At 47.0% G+C, this 18,616-nt stretch overlaps 1 long non-coding RNA gene across 1 annotated transcript in view; it reads right to left on the bottom strand.

Annotated features, from left to right (window-relative positions):
- The window catches only part of LOC144155733 (uncharacterized), an 8,665-nt gene extending 271 nt beyond the window's left edge, over nucleotides 1-8,394 (bottom strand). The window contains exons 1-2 of the long non-coding RNA XR_013319618.1: nucleotides 8,283-8,394; nucleotides 4,713-4,792 (exon numbers count right to left, since the gene is read on the bottom strand). This is a non-coding gene — a long non-coding RNA (uncharacterized LOC144155733). The remainder of the gene's footprint in view (nucleotides 1-4,712; nucleotides 4,793-8,282) is intronic.
- Nucleotides 8,395-18,616: the final 10,222 nt, after the last annotated feature.

Raw genomic sequence — 18,616 nt, 5'->3', positions numbered from 1 at the left:
ACACGACGAAAGGGCACGCGACAGAAGAGCACCGACATAACAGCACGGCGTCAAAAGGTCGCCTACAACTGATCCTGGGTTATATGCTTGTATCGTTTAGCTTTTCTTCTCTTCGCAACTAAGTTTGTAGGCTAAGGCTGCTCCCTGGCCTAACGTTGCTCAAATGCAGATTAGTATAGATTCGTTCCGTGACTTTTATCATGTTATCAATGTTGCTTGTAGCGTACCTTGTTCTTCTTTTGGTACTTACATTCTATCTGTGGACACACCGCCTAGCTTCGTCTTAGTGGCTGTAAGCTTCTTCCTCCCGCTACCATTACCTCAATCTTTATCATGCTGCAGGCACCAATGTAACTGTCCTTTTGGTAATCAGCTGTTGCAAAAAAAGCTCCGCCAATTTAATTTATCTCCCGTTTGTTTCTGCGTTCTTAAATATGATAATTCGTTTTCTAAGATAGTTTGGCATTGTATTCCTCATATACTGGTCGTCCTAGCATGACCATTGATTTGGTGATTGCTATAGTTATGTTTACATACGCTGTCTGCATTTTCATCGGTTGAAGCGGCGAATCTGTTCTTGAAGTGCCCAAAATATTAGAAAAGAAGAGGACGAGGCTACTGGTATGTGTGGCCTACTACAACCATCGTCATTGTAAGGTGGCAGCCCCACTCCACCATTAAAGACATCGTTTACGTCCTTAGACAAACGCCTAGGTGTCTTCAACAAAGTGGTGCCGTGACCACGATGGCTGTCATCAAGAGTTGAGGAACTGAGAGCGGACTGCCGTACATTGACGACGTGAGCCACATTCCTAGATTCGGGCTGGACTACTACCATTAACTATCAATAACCGAAGGCGGATATTTTGGACAAGACCCAAGAACGAACTGAGAGTCCCCAAAGCGACTACCCGATTCGACGCCCACAAGTCGACTGATACGTAGCGGAGGCCTCGCAGGAGCAAGGAAAATACTATGGCTTCGACTTTCCGTCTTTTCTGGACGACCCCTAAGACTAATCGACGAAGAGAATTGACATAGAGGCCCTTTGCGAACGGTGTAGCCTTGTCCAAAGCGACGTTACCTCAATTATTGGCTACATTGCATCACATATGAATGCCGTGTCACCATAAAGTGGTTAGCTGTTTTGTCTTAAGGAAAGCCTAATCGATATAAACGACATTTTGAACAAACTTGAGTGCGAGGATGAAGAGCTTGTTAAAGTTGACTCTTTAAGGCGAATAATTTGAAGTGCAAATACATACAAAACTTCTATTCTGCTGACAAAATTCGAAATGATCCGATTGTTCAGCGAGTTGCGGAAGCCTTCAAGCAATGACGTAGAACAAATAGCCCCTGAAGAACACGTTCTTATCGTGAGCAACTATGAATCAACAGTGCAGAGCAGTAACCCTAGCAAAAAAGAGGGATTTGATGAAACCCTTGAAAAAAGCTCGTCAGGAGCCTCAGGTTACTGAACGACCTGCTTCTTTCAAACGAGAACATAATTCCTAAATTGACGAAGTGGAAGCAGCCATTTTTGTTGCTCGCTCAGGCGAATGGGCAACTTTCTCCCCAATAGACGCTCCAAACGGTGAACTGCCTCGATTACCTCGAACAGAGATTACGTGTCGTCTGAGTAATGGCATGGGCAGACCAGCACGAGAAAAGCCGCATAGTTTTCATAGTTATTACAGGATGACAAGAACATCAAAGCACCATGAACAACTGAATGGAGCCGTGCAAACGCACAGACGAACAAAGAACAAGATCAGAATCATTGACATTTCGAAATAATCGTCAACTCACCCATAGGGCCGGCTGATGTATGCCGTCTTCGAAGCAGATTTCGAAGAGAAGTTTTTTTGGTTAAAAAAACGGGAAGATATGAAGGCCCGAAGTCAAAACGAAGACTACGAAAACAGCGAAACCAAGTGGCCCTACGAATTTCAGCTACAAGAATCCTAAATACATAAGTACCAACCAAAGTGCACGACCAACTGCATGCCAAATGATTGCAAAGACGAGGATAACGGGAGAAACCCCACAAAGACGGATCGTTACACGCATGGAAAGATGTTGGGGGTACGAGAAATTTTTAAGACCCGATTTCCAATCCGACGCATGTGCCAAGTGAAGTTCTCGAGCACTGCTATGTAGTCATGCAGGACGTACGATCGGCCTTACGAGCTGCTTACCGCATAGGGCTCATGCACGGTGCACAGAGGCCGGAAACATCGATGCAAGCAGAAGCATGGACTACTCTGGTGGGACTGACTCCGACATGACATCGACTGTGGCCATACCATACCACTTATATAACCTTCAAAAAAACGTGATCTTTTGTCGGTTAGATTGAAGGCAGGCGAGTTGGATTACCGGTGAAAACAAAAACCTTTCACCTTTTGTTCAACATCTTTCTCTATCGTGTGGCCGGGAAGAAGTTTAAAAATATTAGAACGTAAGTGAAAAAGGCGCCTCGTAGTACGGTCGTTGTTATTGTGAGGTAGCGGTTCGATTCCTACATTAAAGAGATAACTTTCGTCCCATGATCCGCCCCTCAATGTCTTCAACATGAAGGTTACCGTAAACTACGGCACCCTGACCCTAGCTGACTGCAAGTTCGTTTATCATTTCGCTGTTAAGATCCAGCCTTACGCTGCCCCTGACCACACTTTGATGGTTGCTCTTCACTTGCGTAGAACCCAACAATCCTGCAGCATACGTGATGGTCACTTAGAATGGAGTTGATTTCGCTTCTAGTTGTGCAGTTGGGGCCTTTCCATGTTCATTTTGTTTTCCTTCGCTTTCTGAATGCATTGATTGTCCTAAGGATATATCTCTTCGCAAATCCAAGTAGTGTATCATTTCTGCTATTCCAGCCGGTTGTTTCAAAGTTTCCTACTGCCTTTTCATCAACTTACAGCATACTGTATAATTAAAATCTGCCATCGTCACTATGAACCGCACTGTTTCCACTGCTGATTCGATGTCCTGGCCTCATCATCGAAGCTAATGCTTATGCATTGGTTAATACTATCTTAAAGCTGTATATATTCTTTATCTGGATCCCACCGACTGGGACTCTTTCATTAATACCGAGAATTTGTATTTGTATTTGTATTTATTTGTATTTATTGTTCTGTTTGGGCAGTACAATACCGAAATGACGGCGAGGCAAAGCAAAAGGAGGTATACCCTCCTGACTAGGCTTCACCCCGCTTGAGCAGCAACAGAATCAGCTGTAGTGCACAAACAGCATACAATATACAAATAGCCTTCAGACATATGAAGAAAGGAAAAAAAAAACACATTTCACTTCAATACCCGTAGGATAACGTAATATATAGCAATCACACCATAATAATTTTTTAGTAAGAGCACACATCATTTCAGCCAACATAAACCAATACAAAGAATCACGAGGACAAAGATGGCGCTTTAAAGTACTGGAACATACAAATTAGCATCATTGTAATGATAACTCATTCGCGGAACGAAACAGGATTCGAGCAGCACTTTTGAATTTGCGAACATTCCTGCAACTCTTGGCAATTGAAATAACATCAGGGTAGTCATTCCAAAGCTTCATTATCAAACTAAAGTTTGGGTTTGGGCTAGTTGGTTCATAATTAAACTGTGAAACAGCGCTTTAAACGAGGACAGCGAGAGAAGAAGTCTGTGTCTGTGTCTTCTTCTCTCGCTGTCCTCGTTTAAAGCGCTGTTTCACTGTTTAACTTCATTATCAAATAATCCATCATCTGCATGCCGTAATTTGTACGTGGCCTGTCTACAACAACATACGTGTGAGGTAGCGAATACTCAACAGTTCTATTTAAGAATTTATTAAAGAATACATCGTAGTTTAAGGAGACTTGCTTGTAAACTAACACAGCAAGTTTGAGCAAAAAGGTTTCTTTCTCCCCAATGTTCTCCCCATTCTGCAATTATTCTCCCCATTCCCTGCAATGCTTCTTAGAGCCAAGAATCCACTCCTTAGATCCCCCTTTCCTGGCAGGCATTCCTCGATAGGAATATGCCCACTACACAACTTTATAAAGCATTCTCTCGAAATTGTTATCTCGCTTGATCCTATGACCTCGCAGTTAAGGCGTGAAAGTTCTAACTCCACTGCTGCGCTTCCCTCTCCAGGCAGCGTGCGTTGAGCATTTACAAAGTCATGTCCCGGATAGTCTCCGGAATATGACTCTGGGCTCTTTCCCAGCAGCGCCAGCAATACTCAAGACCTTCTTTATCCCTCGAAATCGCCGCACTTTATCCTGCTGAAGAAGCTGCCGACATGGTTTCTTTCTCCTCCCATTTGCGCACACACCGTGTGTGCCACCTCGCGTGAACACCGCTTAAAAGTCGCCTTCTCAACGGTGACATCGCCCCTATCGAAGAGCCGTCAATGAGAACGACGGAGAAGAAAGTGGCACTGCTTGGGCTGTTGCCGCCATGCGTTTCGTCTCTGGGGGAAACTTCTCGCGTATGCCATCATGAAGGGCACATGTCGGGGTAGCACCTCTTATTCCCCCCCCCCCCTCCCCTCACCACGCAAAGAAGGATACATGACAAGATGCCAGCGAAACAGCTACTGGCATGGTTAGAGAAATGGGAAAGAGAGAGTAAGCGACCCTCGCATCTCAGGCTTTCATCTCTCCAGCGGACTCTGGAGGCCAGCAGCTGCAGAGGAGGAGACGACAACCCACCTGTGGCACGGGAGCTTGCCGTAGCTTCTCTCGTAGAAGCGGTCGGTGTTGGTCGGCCTCACCCACGGGCCCACCTTCATCTGCAAAGACAACACGCGCGGCCATGAGGAGGGAGAGAATGGAAGAAACAAAGCTCCGTTAGCCACACACACACAAAAAAAAGAGCACTACCCGTTGCACATTCCCATTCCAATGCTTTCATAAAAAGCCAACTTTTCAAGCACTGGAAAGACGTGATGCCGTAGTTTCTCGCATAGTGCCCGTACACTCCCCAGAATCCTTCAAATATTACATTATTTCCGCGCATAACCACCACACCACGAAAACTGCTGCCGCAAGGGTTGTCTGCTTGTGTCGACCGGTGACAGTGATAGCATACGGCAGCGGAGCAACAGGTTTTCATTTCACTTCATTTTATTTCATTTATTATACCAAGGGCCCGCAGGAATTACACAAGGACGGGAGATAACAGGGCTTTCAGGAGTGCCATTGAACAAAAGAGGCAAAAAACAAGAAAACGAACATGAAAGCCGGAAAATACAAACAAGAATACCTCAAATAAAAATTACACAATAAAATGTACCAAGTTAAGAGTGAAGTCAAGTGAACAGAATTCTAAAATACAAAAAGCAGTTGAAGTACCAATAACACTATCAAGTCACAACAATAGAATTTCATCGTTAATACATCATGTGAACGTCTTTTCAAGCTTATCTCTAAATTGTTTGTTATCGGTACACGTGGCGATGTCGGTAGGTAAAGCATTCCATAGCATAATGGCGTTAGGAAAAAAGGACGAGACAAATGCTGACATTCCGCCGGTTATCGGGGCCAATGGACACGTGATGGTAAACGGGGTGATATTCTATGAGGCGGCCTTAGAAACGTTTTAAATCATACGAAATTTATTTGTTCTCGCCATAGCCGGAATTGGAGAAATGATGGCAAGCACTGGATGGGGAGAATGCCTTGCGTTTTGGCTATTGTACTGCTGTTCCGAAATTTTTCCAAACTCCTCGTTAGCATATTCTGTCCGCTGGTTGGACTCTTCATCGCCGATGCCCCCTGCATCGCGCTGCTCTACCACGGCGTGGTATTACACATTGAGCTATGAGTTCGCTGTCGAGCACAGCAATCACACCACCGGCACACCCTTAGGCGTCGACAAATTTTGTGCCTGCTACTGGAAAAATCGCGAAATCTGAAGTCAAGACGCGCCGTGCCTTCCGCTGCCCAAAGACAAGCAGCTTCACGCGTGTTGAGCTTCACTCATTGACAACGTCAAGGCTCTCCACGCAGGCCGGTGGGCCCTCTCAATCCAACTTAAACGGAACAGGGCTCCCGAAATCCAAATGAGTGCAATCCCAGCAGAAAATAGCCGTGTCAGTGGCAGGTGAGCCATGTGGTCTGTATACCACGTTAGAGGCAGATGTACTTTGCAACGGCTGGTTATGCGAAAAAGCCGCGAATACGAAAGTGTCTTTCCCCCCAATTGCACCTTTGAAGGATATATAAATAAACAAACTGTAATTAGGACGAACGGTGTGCAGTGTACTCACAGCCGAATGGCTCTGCGCCTTGAGCAGTGGCTGCGTAAGCGGCATCGCGAGTGCCAGGGGAACGACCAGCGTTGACGACGACGACGATAAGCGTCCGTTTGCAGCATCGCTAGCGACGAGTGCACTAGATTAAACCGGCTCCGTCTTGAAGCTTGATTCCTGCCCCGAACAGGGCTCGTGAAATCCAAATGAGTGCAATCCCAGCAGAAAATAGCCGCGTCAGCGGAAGGTGATCCATGTGGTCTATATACCGCATTATAGGCAGATGTGCTTTGCAACGGCTAGCGGTGGTTATGCGAAAAAGCCGCGGACACGGAAGTGCCTTTCCCCGAATTGCACCTTTGAACGATATATAAACAAACAAATACATTAATATATTATATAAAAAGAATATATTTTCTCGATCATAACGAAACAAATTTGCTATATAAAAAAAGAAATTGTCTCCACATATCTGAAAACAGCAATAATGAGAAAGACCACAGTAGAAAAAGACATCTGACACCATACAAAAACTGCATAAAGAACGAAATACCCCAGTCCAGCTAAGTAGCATTTCGAATTTTTTTATATTTGAAAAGTTTTCCCACAATGAGAGCTTCAGGTTAGTGAGTTGATAACCTAAAATGTCTTGTCGGCCATGCGAGGATGTGGGGAGACAAAGTCCTCGAGGAGGAATATTTACTTGCCCTTCTTGGCAGAGAGAAGTATGCGGGAATAAAAGGTACAGCTTAAACACGGCCATCTAAAATGCCGGGGAATTAGTAACTGGCTTCTAAGAAATGAAAAACTTTAGCAGCTCAGCCGCAAATATTGGCTCCCGTAACAGCAAAATTGATACAAGTAAGCTCTTATTTGCATTTTAATAGAAAAAGATGTTCACGCTAACTCTTCTTTCCAAAATTTAGGTACAGAGGGCAACACACTTGTCTATAACACATGTTTCGTACTTATAACCTTATCTTACCTCGGCCAAAAAGCATTTGAAGAAACCTATTGTGTCATTCTGAAGTCTTGACCATACATTTTGACCTGAACGTTTTTTTTGTGACAAGTTTGAGACCGCAGTTTTGAGAGGTGACTAGTTGAACTTGAACTCAGTGTTATAGACAAGGGTGTTGCGCACTGTACTATTGGAAGGATTTTTTCTTTCCGGTTAAAAATGGGACAATGCAACTTACTAAGCAAGAACACAAACCGCAGTAAAATAACTTCTAAATATGAGACTATCCAAACCGAAATCGGACTTCCAATCTCGCAGTCCAACACTTATATTGCGTCTAAAATATATATTTCTCACCAGCTCATTTTTATAACGTGGAATTGAAGTGCACGCCTTCTGAACTTGTTTTTATTAAACTCCGTTGCAGTCATGGTAAGACGAAGCCTTGTGAAAGAGGGATGCAATAACAAGTATAGTCTTAGCTGCGTCCTCTGGCTATAGTGAAGAAACCTTGAAACTTCTGGACTCACATCGACTGATATCGCCCGTGTAAACGTGACCAAGAAAGGTTTTACTACTCTGGTGGTGCACTTGCTGGTTAATGTTGCTCGTTAAGTAATTACACCTGTACAGGGTTCAAATCAAGCAACCAAATCTGAATAGGCCAACTACAACGCAACCAGTTCCGTCTGAATTCGAGCCTTTCCTGGCAGCAGCAACAAGGACCTCTTCACGGCGGAGTTGGCACAACCAACCTGATTGTCTAGGTAACCAGCTGCCAGGGCGGTGACATAAAAAAACGACGTCTAAAACTCATTTATGGAATTACATGTGCAAGACCAAAAAAAAAAAGCAAAGTGCGTGGCTCGATGGGACGAGAAGATAATACGGGTGCCCTGATGCGTTTTCATCATGTCGAAATACGACGTGCACCAGAAGAACATTCCAGCACAGAACGCGCACCAACTCAGCAACAACGCACTCTATGGCGGGAAACAGGTTTAAATGGGGAGCACCATGTAGCTCGCAAACGAGTCCAGCAGCATGGAAGAGTGAAAATTCACTCACTTGGTCGCTGTTCACTGCACTCAGGGGCGTCTTGAAGGGCAGGAACTTGTCCCCAGGTGGAAGCGTGGGGGAGCTTTCCCGCAAGACTCGCTGTCGGTTGGAGCAGCGGCCGCACCTAGGAAACATTTTATTTAATTTTCTGGTAAAGTTCCACGCCGGAAATAGAAGCTTAAACAGCTCTGCTTTTAACAAGCAATGTGCGCGGCTTGATGGTAAGAGCAGATATTAAGGGTGCAGTAATTTCTTTTTGTCCTGTCAAGCTACGACGTGCACCAGAACATTCCATACCCCAACGCTCACGAACTCAGCAACAACGCACTCAATGGTGGGCAAAAGGTTTAAATGAGGACGTTACCTTGTAGCTCGAAAGCGAGTTCAGCAGCATTTCACGGTGAAAACGGCCCTCCTCCGGCACTTGGTCGCCATGCACTGCCCTCGGGGGTGCCTTGAAGGGCTGGAACTTCTCTCCAGGTGCAGGCGTGGGAGAGCTTTCTCCCAAGGTTCGCTGTCGGTTGGAGCAGCGGCCGCACCTAGAAAACATTTTCTTTAGCCTCGAAACAAACACTTCACAATAGGAGCTAGCTAGGGGGAAAAATCTTTCAGGCCATAACGACAGGTGAAGTGGTTGATGAATGCTTAAAACACTCCCCTGGGTTATAGAAACAGTTCCCAGTTTCTATTTACGTGTAACTTGTTCGTGAGTCAAGCTTCGCGCTGCTAAGGCAGGCCATCAGAGCGCTAAATAAACCGACTTCACGCCAGCAAGCATGCTTTGAAGGATTTCGACTTGAGTATATGCACAAAACCAGACTGCCTCAGGCAGATGCAACTATGATAGGCCACTGTCATCAGTTGAGAGCTAGACAATGGGGCTACAGTTGGGCAACCACCACCTGGGATGACCACGCGCAGCCCGCATTTATGTCAACAACCCGACAGTACAACTAGTTGCTCACGGGTCATGTTCCTTCCGACCTAACAAGCAAGGCCACAAAGATCCACGCATTCAATCGTAGGAGCCACATGGCAGGGCCTGCATCTCTCACCACTAGAAGTCAAGGATTACAGCAGTCTATAGCCAAAGCTTTTAAATCCGTAAAGCTTTTAAACTTGCCGCGTGTCTGCTGGCTTTACTCAAACGTCGTCGTAGTACGATTTTCTTGGGAAGCCCTTACCACGTAACTTCTCCTCGCGTCTGCTCATCCACCCCTCTCAGTATTCATTGCTAAAAATGGCGTTTGGGTTGCATTTGAGCCGTTGCCTTTGAACAACCGTTGCTTAAGCAACAGTTGTTTTGGCCTGTTTTGGCGCAGCTTCGCGTTCATTGCGCGCTTCCTTCGCACGGTTTAACTTGTTCGACAACACCTCCTCGGTAACCCTGACTCGACGGAATTAAGTGATAGTACGACAAAGATACGTTAAGGATTGGTTTGAAGGGCGGGGAAACAAAATGCAGAGACCACATACAGACATCTGGCCGCTAGAGAAACGCTACCTGTAGCGCACTGCTTGCCACGAATGGGACTCCGTTTACTAAATTGATGAATACCAATTCAGTTATGTTTTAAGAGGTATTACAAAAGGCGGAGAAGCAACTGGTCCTGATAAATAGCGATTATAAAAGTTCCCTCAGCTTTCTCGCAAGTCCCAAACTTACTAAAATAACTAGTTTAAATCAGTACAAATGGGAATCACTGAGCTCACATGCCGAATTGTTTCGGTGTCTACGCTTGTGTCGCGCGGTGGTGTAGCCCCAAGCTAGCACATCAAAATGGCTTGGTTCCGCTGGGTCGCCCTTCGAAAGACGCTCCTCTCCGTTTTCTTTCTTCCGACTCACGACTGGGCTACAGCAGCGGAGTCCGCCGCTCCATCCCGACCGTGGCCGACGCTGCTGCTGCGTTCGGGACGCCGCCCCCGCAGATTCCAAGTAACAGCTGGTAGAATCTCTCGTTTCACTCTTTGTAGAGCCACGTGTGTGAATTCAAGTGACGTCGCATGGGCAATTGTTGTGGGTGTTGTTTAAAGCTTTGCTTTCCAACAACCTTCACAGCGTGTATTGGGGCCAATTTTTTTGCTTGCTTTCATGTCGCACGTGCCGGCGCCTTACTTCGCAGTTTAGAGCGCGGTAACTTTTCAGCTCCCTTTTTCGCTTACTATCGTAAAAACCAACCCAATGGGCGTTCCTAACTAAATGTACGCTAGGGCTTCCGGTTACATACACAGATTTTGCCTCGAATGTACCTGCAGTTTTCTTTAAGCTAAACAACGGATAGATGTATGACAAGCGCCAGTGGTTCGGGAGTTTCGAATGGTTATGACTATATAAACCGCTTGTTTTTCGAAGCCTCCGTCGTGGGCTCTACTTGGGTCCGCTCTTTCGCTGCGCCACCTGATACCGGTAGTCGCGACTGTGACAGCGAACGAGCTACGACGACAAGGCGAGCCCCTAAAGTGCTCTATACTTAAAAGGGCCCATCTCCCCGCGAGGGGGACTCGAGTAAATGCGTCGCATAGGGGGTGGATGTATTGCGTTAACGTTTAGTGTTTGGGGAGTTGGTGGTAGTGAATGCGTTGTATCAGCAGCTTGTTGACGTAGTTTGAATGAGTCAAGGATATAAGGCGCGTTCGTAGCCTTTCATTCTGTGTCGGTTTTGTGGCGCAGTGGGAAGAGCACCATATACCTCGCGTTCCGCCCACAGGTAGTGAATGCGTTGTATCAGCAGCTTCTTGACGTAGTTTGAATGAGTCAAGGATATAAGGCGCGTTTCTAGCCTTCCATTCTGTGTCGGCTTTGTGGCGCAGTGGGTAGAGCACCATGTACCTTGCGTTCCGCCCGCAGGGTCGTGGGATCGAAACCAGACGCCGGTAAGTATTATTTTTTTATATAGTGTAGGGGGAGGGGTGCGGACCTGTTGTTGAGAGCGAGGAGGGTAGCGTGATGCGGGAGAGGAGGAGTGGGGGAGAGGGCGCACCTGGAACGGCTGTTGCGGACGCCGAGGCACGCCAACGCCGACAACGCCGGGTGACATCGTGAGTTAAAGAAATGCTCTGCATTTAAAATTAGTGCCCTTCTGCTTTGTGGTGATGGATGACCTGCGAAGCTTGGATGCACACGACGGCGTTCACGAAGCAAACTACGTTTGTATGTAATTTGCGATTGAGCAGAATTCCTAGCCATTTAGCTAAATGAAACTTGGAAGGACTCGAGCTTTATTCTAGCGAGCAAACAAGGGGCTGTCTGTTTCCCTCCCACGGCGTAGGCATCTTACTAGAGAGTTTTAGAAGTCCGTATGCTACGTCTGTTCCGTTGTTACCGTGTTGACCGGTACCCGCCTGGGCACTTACGCATTCGTTTCGGTAGGGGGGATTAATTACGCGGGCGGCCGTCGGGATGCCCGCGCATTTGTCACGGTGGGGTGCGCCCTCCTCACTGCGCCTGCGCGCGCAGGCGCAGTCGGGTCCCGGTCAACACGCTAACTATGGAACAGACAGAGCATACGGACTGCTGAAACTCTCGAACACGCAACCCAATCCGCTCAACCAGTAAAGATACCAGACAGGTCACATTCAGCTGTTTGACGTCCACGATTAATCCTCCCGCCGGCACAACGGACATGTCAGCAGAGAGGGCATGTAACCTATGGGTGTATCACGATTGCCCCGCGCACACAAGTCCCGTCGCAAAAGCCCCGCGGCGTTAGCCCCGTGTCTCAAATGCCCCGAGAGCAGTAGCCCCGCGTCATGATCCCCGCGTGCCAAAAGCCCCAATGCAAGTTTTCCGGAACGATTTTCCCGGGGCGATATTATGCACGTCATTTCATTTTCAGTTCCTAATTTTTTTTAAATTAGAAAGTAACGTTTCACGATCTTCTCAAGAAAATGATTGCGTCTTCCGCTTTTCCGAAGTAGCACTGGTGTGTCGTTATGCCTTCTTCCTTTGGGTGCCTTAATTTTGATGCGTGTTGCGTGTTCAAAGTACTATGGCGGTGACCGCTACCCCCACCCCCCCCCTCCCCATTCGCTCCACCCCGTTGCTTTAGTGGTGACAGGGCAGTGCCTACTGGAACAAACGAATCATCACCGTGGTTTCTGAGGGTGGCACCTCGGCGGGGCCACAGCGGAATTATTTATTTGGTTAATTAATTAATTAATAATTGATTAATTAACAATTAACTCATTAATTAATTTCATCTTTGCGAGACACGGACTCGGAGGACGAAAGCATTCACCACCAGACGAGCCAGATACTAGGGTCAACGTTTTCGCGTCTTTAGTTTTCTTTTCCCGTGTTTACGTCTACTTTCATTGGCCACGCAGAAAAATTACCAAGCAAAAAACATACGTAGAATAGCGTGGACTTCAATTATGACTACGGCGCTTAAAGAATACGATTTTTCGGCGCGGGGCAATCGGCACTGGGCAAATGAGACGGGTCAAATGAGACGGGGCAAAAGAGACGGGCAAAATGTGTAGGGGGCTAATGAGCTCGGGGCTTTCGAAAACGGAGCAAAAGCCACGGGGCTTCCGGCGCGGGGCAAATAAGACGGGGCTTTTGAAATCGTGGGCTTTCGTGCACCACCCAAACCTTTAGCTTCGTGCACCACCCAAACCTTTAGCCCCCCCTCCTCTTCCCACTCCCCGCACGTGCACGCATAAACCAGCAACCGCTTATGGCAAAGACACCGGCAAATAATAGTTGTGAAAGAGGGGTCGTCGGTGGCGAAAAGAAACGCCGGAACGGCACCGAGTAAAGCGGCTTGACGGGAATTAGCGCCCCCTCGCACTGTCTAGCAACCGCTGGCGCAGCTGCGCATAACTTCGCCCTCGCTTCGCTAGCCTAGGCATGGCTCCGTCGAGCTTCACCAACGCCCGTCAAGCCGTGACGTCACTGAGCTAGAAATGGTATAACGGCTCGCCTACAGCGGCGTCGTATATCTTTGCGCTGGGGCTTGAGCCACACCTGGAGCTCGCAAAAAAAAAAAAAAGACGCAATGTAAGGGGCCGCCAGCTGTGCGGTTTCTCCTGGTTTACACCACTACTGCAAGCTGCACGAATTTTTTTTGTGTGGAAGCTCTTGTTCTTTAATCATTCATTGCAGCGAAAGAAATAGAAAGGCGTGGCAACCCCGATATAAATCCGCTCTCTCCTAGCCTCCCTTCTTCCCCTCCAGCGGAAGTTTTGTACACACTGCGTTGACTCGGTGGCCGAGGTGTCGCGCCAAAGAGCAGAATATCCTCAGCTCGTTCCCCCGCCGCATCACACATTTTTCTGGTTGAAGCGCAAAGAGATGCATTTACGGCGCGCGTAAGTTCAAATAAATCCGCAGCCCTCATTCCCGCTGCGTCGATCATAGCGTGGAAAAAGCGGAAAACGGCAGCTTGATATTGGACTGATTTCTTTTCTACCCCCTCTTCATCTGCATAAGCAGGGGTAGCAGAGGTCGAGGAGTTCCATTCGTTGCCACTTCCAACCTGCGAAACATGCATGGCCTGCATACTGCACTGAGTACGTGACAGCGGGTGGGGCGGGGGTGCCACGCCTTCTTCGGTTCAAGTCTATCCCTTCTTGCCGCTGCCGGCTGCTCAGGAATGATATAGCGCCGCTCTAGTTTGCAATCTGGGGCTGTGCGAACACTATGCCAAGGAACTTTTAGAAATAAAGCAGCATTTGTTACCTGGAAGTACACCATGTCCCAGAACCCGCCTAGGCTTCCTGCTTCTCCTCCTTCTTCTTCGTCTTCGTCGCCGATGACGGTGATGACGATGTTCCTTGGTGAGTGGTGGTCATCGTCGTTGTCGTCTTTGTCTTCTTCACTTTGGTTCGCATATCCACAAAGGGGAATTGACCACGCGTTAAAACTGAGACTTGGAATTTTTTTAATGATGGAGTCTTTTTGCAGGTCGTTCCCTCGCATCCCCATGTTCTGAACGAAATTTAATTGAAGAATATACTCCATCAAATTACGTTGGGTTAGTTTAACGTTAAGCTAGGTTAGCTTAGGGTTAAGTTGGTTAGATAAGTTTAGGTTAAAGTGGGTTGAGTTACATTGGAAGGGCCTTGTAAGATGCTGATCCGACTGAACTACCTGCAAACAGACTCTCCATTTTTCGAGCAGATCGTATTCCTCTTCTTCTTTCCTTTTCTCTTTCATAGTGATGGCTCATAGACACAGAAGCGATTGGGCAAAGCTTGATCTAGGGCTTCTTGTTTTTTTTTTTTTTTTTTTTTTTTTTTTTTCAGCCACCAGCCGCCTAAACAGACCAGTGGTGCCAAACCAGCATTTTGTTCAGAAAAAAATGCCGAGAAAGGTTGTAGGAAACCCCATACCTAACAAATTAATAACACGTCGTTATTTATACTTTCAGTGATCACGTGAGGTTGCCCGTGAATCAGGGCTTGTTCTTCCTCGGTGCGGCCGGCTGGTTGTCAAGGTGCTAAATGTAACATTTAACAGTTTTAACATTGCATGAACGCGCCTTTTAGGTGTCTGATTCTGCGGTACAAAACCTGCAACCACTCTGCCTTTTTGAAAATCATTATCATTATTATGATGCCGATGATCATCAGCTCTTACAACATCCCTCCAGGCAGCATTATACTGGATGGACAGAACATCCCTTTCCGCCCCGCAATAAGAATACTAGGCATGGTCATTCAGGAAGACAATAAAGCCACAAATACTCTCAGCAAGCTTGGCAAGACGGCTGAACAGCTGGCCAGAGTAGTAAGAAGGATTACAAGAGCTAGGAAGGGCATAAGAGAGGAGGACACCCTCCGCCTTGTTCAAGCCCTCATAATGAGCCGCATTGCATATAGCCTCCCCTTCCACCGGATGGATCACAAACAAGAGGAAAGGGCCGATGCCATAATAAGAACAGCTCACAAGACCGCTCTAGGCCTACCAATTTACACATCCAACGAAAAATTCCTGAAGCTTGGCGTACACAACACCTTCAGGGAAATCAAGACTACGCTATTAGATGCCCAGAAAGAACGCCTCCTCAAAACCAGAACGAGCAGAGAAATTCTCAGAAGATCTGGACAGGAGGTTCATGCAGCCTTCATTAATAGGATGGTTGATTAAACTCCCGCTCAAAGACACTGTATCAAGACCTCTCCAATTCCCAAGAAAATGGACCCCACTCACAATAAGGGAAGAAGATTGGCAAGAACTCGCTACACCCGAAAAACATATCAGGACAATCCAAACGCAATCTACACCGATGCGGCCGTAAACAAGCAAGGCAATGCATCAGCCGTAGCTACCAATGAACATGGGAAGATGCTGGATTTCATCATTACCAAACAACTAAATATTCAAGAAGCAGAAACTGCTGCCGTCATACTAGCAATCAGATGGGCTGAATTCAAGAATAAGGACTCAATATTCCCTGTTCTTGCCTCGCTGTCTAACTCCATTTGAAGTCACAACTGGCGTGTCGGCGTTCAGATTCGACGACCCCTGCACTAGAAAACCAACACAGTCAGTGATGATCGTATGTAAATATTAGGGGCCCCGCTCCGTGTATGCGGCTGTGTTATGTTATGCTGTGTTATGTGATGTTATAGAAGTACACATCTCTGCAGGCAGCGGGCGTATGATCTGGTGCATGTTTTGCGTCCTTTAATAGCGCTTTGGCGCTATTGCCCCACCTACTCGCTAGTATACATGTACCCTGCCGTTCGTAAATCGTGCGGCGTAAAACGTTACGCAAGAATCATTTAGTTTGCGAAAATACGAAACAAAATTTCCACTCGTTTCAAAGGCGGTACCAGGCCAGTGGTGTCAGCTGAGTCGGCTGCGCAATTCTTGCGTTCGCTTGCAACATGCTCCCGCTGAAGCAACCTTTTGCAGTTACCTGGATATAGGATGACAAGCGTTCCGTGTTTATGCTACTCGTGAACTTTCCTTTGTCGGCCACACGCAAGAAGAAAAAACTGTAACTGTCGTCAAACAGTTAAACCACCCGACCTGGCGATACTGTCCCGCGCCGCGACCACCGCGACAGCTCGCTCAAAAGAAAGCCGCTAAATCGGCTTCTTTTAGCGGATATTATTTTGTTTAGCCTCTGCAACTACTTTAAGGGCTATTTCATACAATATGCAGTCATTTAAACACGCCACAAAGCGCCACAACCAGCTTTCACTCCGGCTTGTAATCTAAACACATGGAGGGCGGCGAGGGTCGTCTGCTTTTGTACTACCCAGAGGCGTCGGCCGCTAGGGGCGCTGCATGTCGCCAAAACTCCAGCGCAGGAGGCCTATAAAACACGAAATCTTTCGAATAAAACCAACTTGCATTTTCTCTTCATGGCTCCTTTCAATGGAGCTAGCTGAACCCGCCAGTCGACTCGACCCTCCCTGGTCGGGTCCATGTATCCGGGGCTAAAGTCGGGTCGCTTCCCGTCTATGAAGGGGGAGGGGGGGGGGGGGCGGGGGGGAGTCCTGGGTGGCCGATGACTTTCCAACACCATACGCCGATCGTAAGAGGAACGCTTTACACGCAAGAATGCATGTAGCAGCAGCACGAGTTATGCAGACGTCCTGGGGCATGCCCCACTTGCAATCCATCAATTCATCACAATCGATCCGTCAATACGTACATAAATGAATGAATGAGTAAATCAATCAATCAATCAATCCATCAATCACAGCGCAAGCCCTAGGAGAGCCGACCACAAGAAATGGGGATTCGTACTATTAATCGTGTTTGCATATTTTGAAGCCTAGCAAAGTTAAGCACATACAGGAATGATTGATTGATTGCGGGGTTTAACGCGCCGACGCAACGCAGGCGATGAGGCGCGCTGTAGTGGAGGGCTCCGGTTTAATTTTGACCACGTGGGGATCTTTAACGTGTGCCGAAATCTGGAACACACGAGCGTTTTTGCTTTTCGCCTCCATCAGAAAAGCCGCCACTGCGGCCGGGAATCGAACCCGCGACCTCGTGCTCAGCAGCGCAAAGCCACTGAGCCACCGCGGCGGGTTACATACAGGAATGGGTTTTGGCTTCCCATGCGCCGACGCTACCCCAGGTCAATGAGTCGTAGCGGAGGAGTGCTCCGGATGGTACATAACTACACTCGATGGTACATTCCCGGATGGTACAGGTGCCCCCATAAGTAATTTGAACAAGGACTCGCGAATATCACAGAATATGTCTTATGATATTACCGATATTTGCAGGCAGCTTTTTTTTTTTTTTTGCTCCTTTTTGCTCCTGGTTGGGGGGCTCCTTTAAACGCACACCAACGTAGCCAGGCAATGTAGCCAGGCAGAAATTCCTCTAAATTTACGAAACCATGTACCAATTACTTTTTACGGCACCTGTACATCACCACATGGCACAGTACTGCACTCGACACATTCAAAATTATACACATACATTTATAAATTCTGCATAGAGCCATGCACTTTCTACCGCATGGCGTGGGAGTGCCACCACACCCCATCCCTTGCCCCAAATCCAAATCCCTTATTTGAGCACTGGGAGGGTCGGTTGACCAGCACCAACCCGAATCACCAGCAACATCTGGCAGACCGGTGAGACAGGCTGACAACATGATGATGATGATGATGATTGATAGTGGTATCCCCTTTGTAGCAGGGTGATGAGGCGTCATCTTACCAAAAAACTAAAAAGAAACTGATGTACCTATGTTTCACACTTCGTTTAATACTAGCGCTGCTCTTAGGACAGGCACAAAAGCTTACTAGGAGCAAAATACTTATTTTTTCTGTTAGAGGTGGTATCTGTGCTAACCAATATTCCCCTCTCTGCTTTTCGTCCACCAGCATTCTAATCTTCTTTTTGTAGCCTCGACAGCTTTGAAGTTAACTCCATCTGTGCTACCCTTAAATCCTAGGGCTCTTGGAAGCCGAATATAGATTTGGGTAAATACCCTCGCTTTCTAACACTATGTGCGCATACTTTCTCTTTCTTTTACGCAGACCACGCATACCAATCATTTTGTGTATGCTTTCCCACAAAGCTCTTAGTTCGCAAGCAACCTGCTCGCATCAAAAAGAAGAAGAAGAAGAGGATGATGCTTAGCGGCTTCCCCTTTGTAACGGGGTGGCGTTGCACAGCGGCCTTAGTCGCAACGCCACTAATCACCTCACAATCACCTCACCAAAAAATACAAAAAATAAAAATAATATCAAAATAAAAAGAAAATACCACGAAATTTTTGTGCTAGTCTGACTTCTTTGTCCGCATGTCTTCCCAGATTGTTCTCTGCTCTTTCCCACCAATATTCTAACCTTCTTTTACTAACCTCTACTGCTGTCCAATTCACTTTTCCGCTAACCTTAAAGCCAAGTGCCTCCGAAAG

The sequence above is a fragment of the Haemaphysalis longicornis genome, unplaced genomic scaffold, assembly GCF_048455015.1.
Source record: "Haemaphysalis longicornis isolate Haplotype H1 unplaced genomic scaffold, Haemaphysalis longicornis Haplotype H1 scaffold_1, whole genome shotgun sequence".
Lineage (NCBI taxonomy): Eukaryota > Metazoa > Arthropoda > Arachnida > Ixodida > Ixodidae > Haemaphysalis > Haemaphysalis longicornis.
This window is presented reverse-complemented; position numbering and strand designations above follow the sequence as displayed.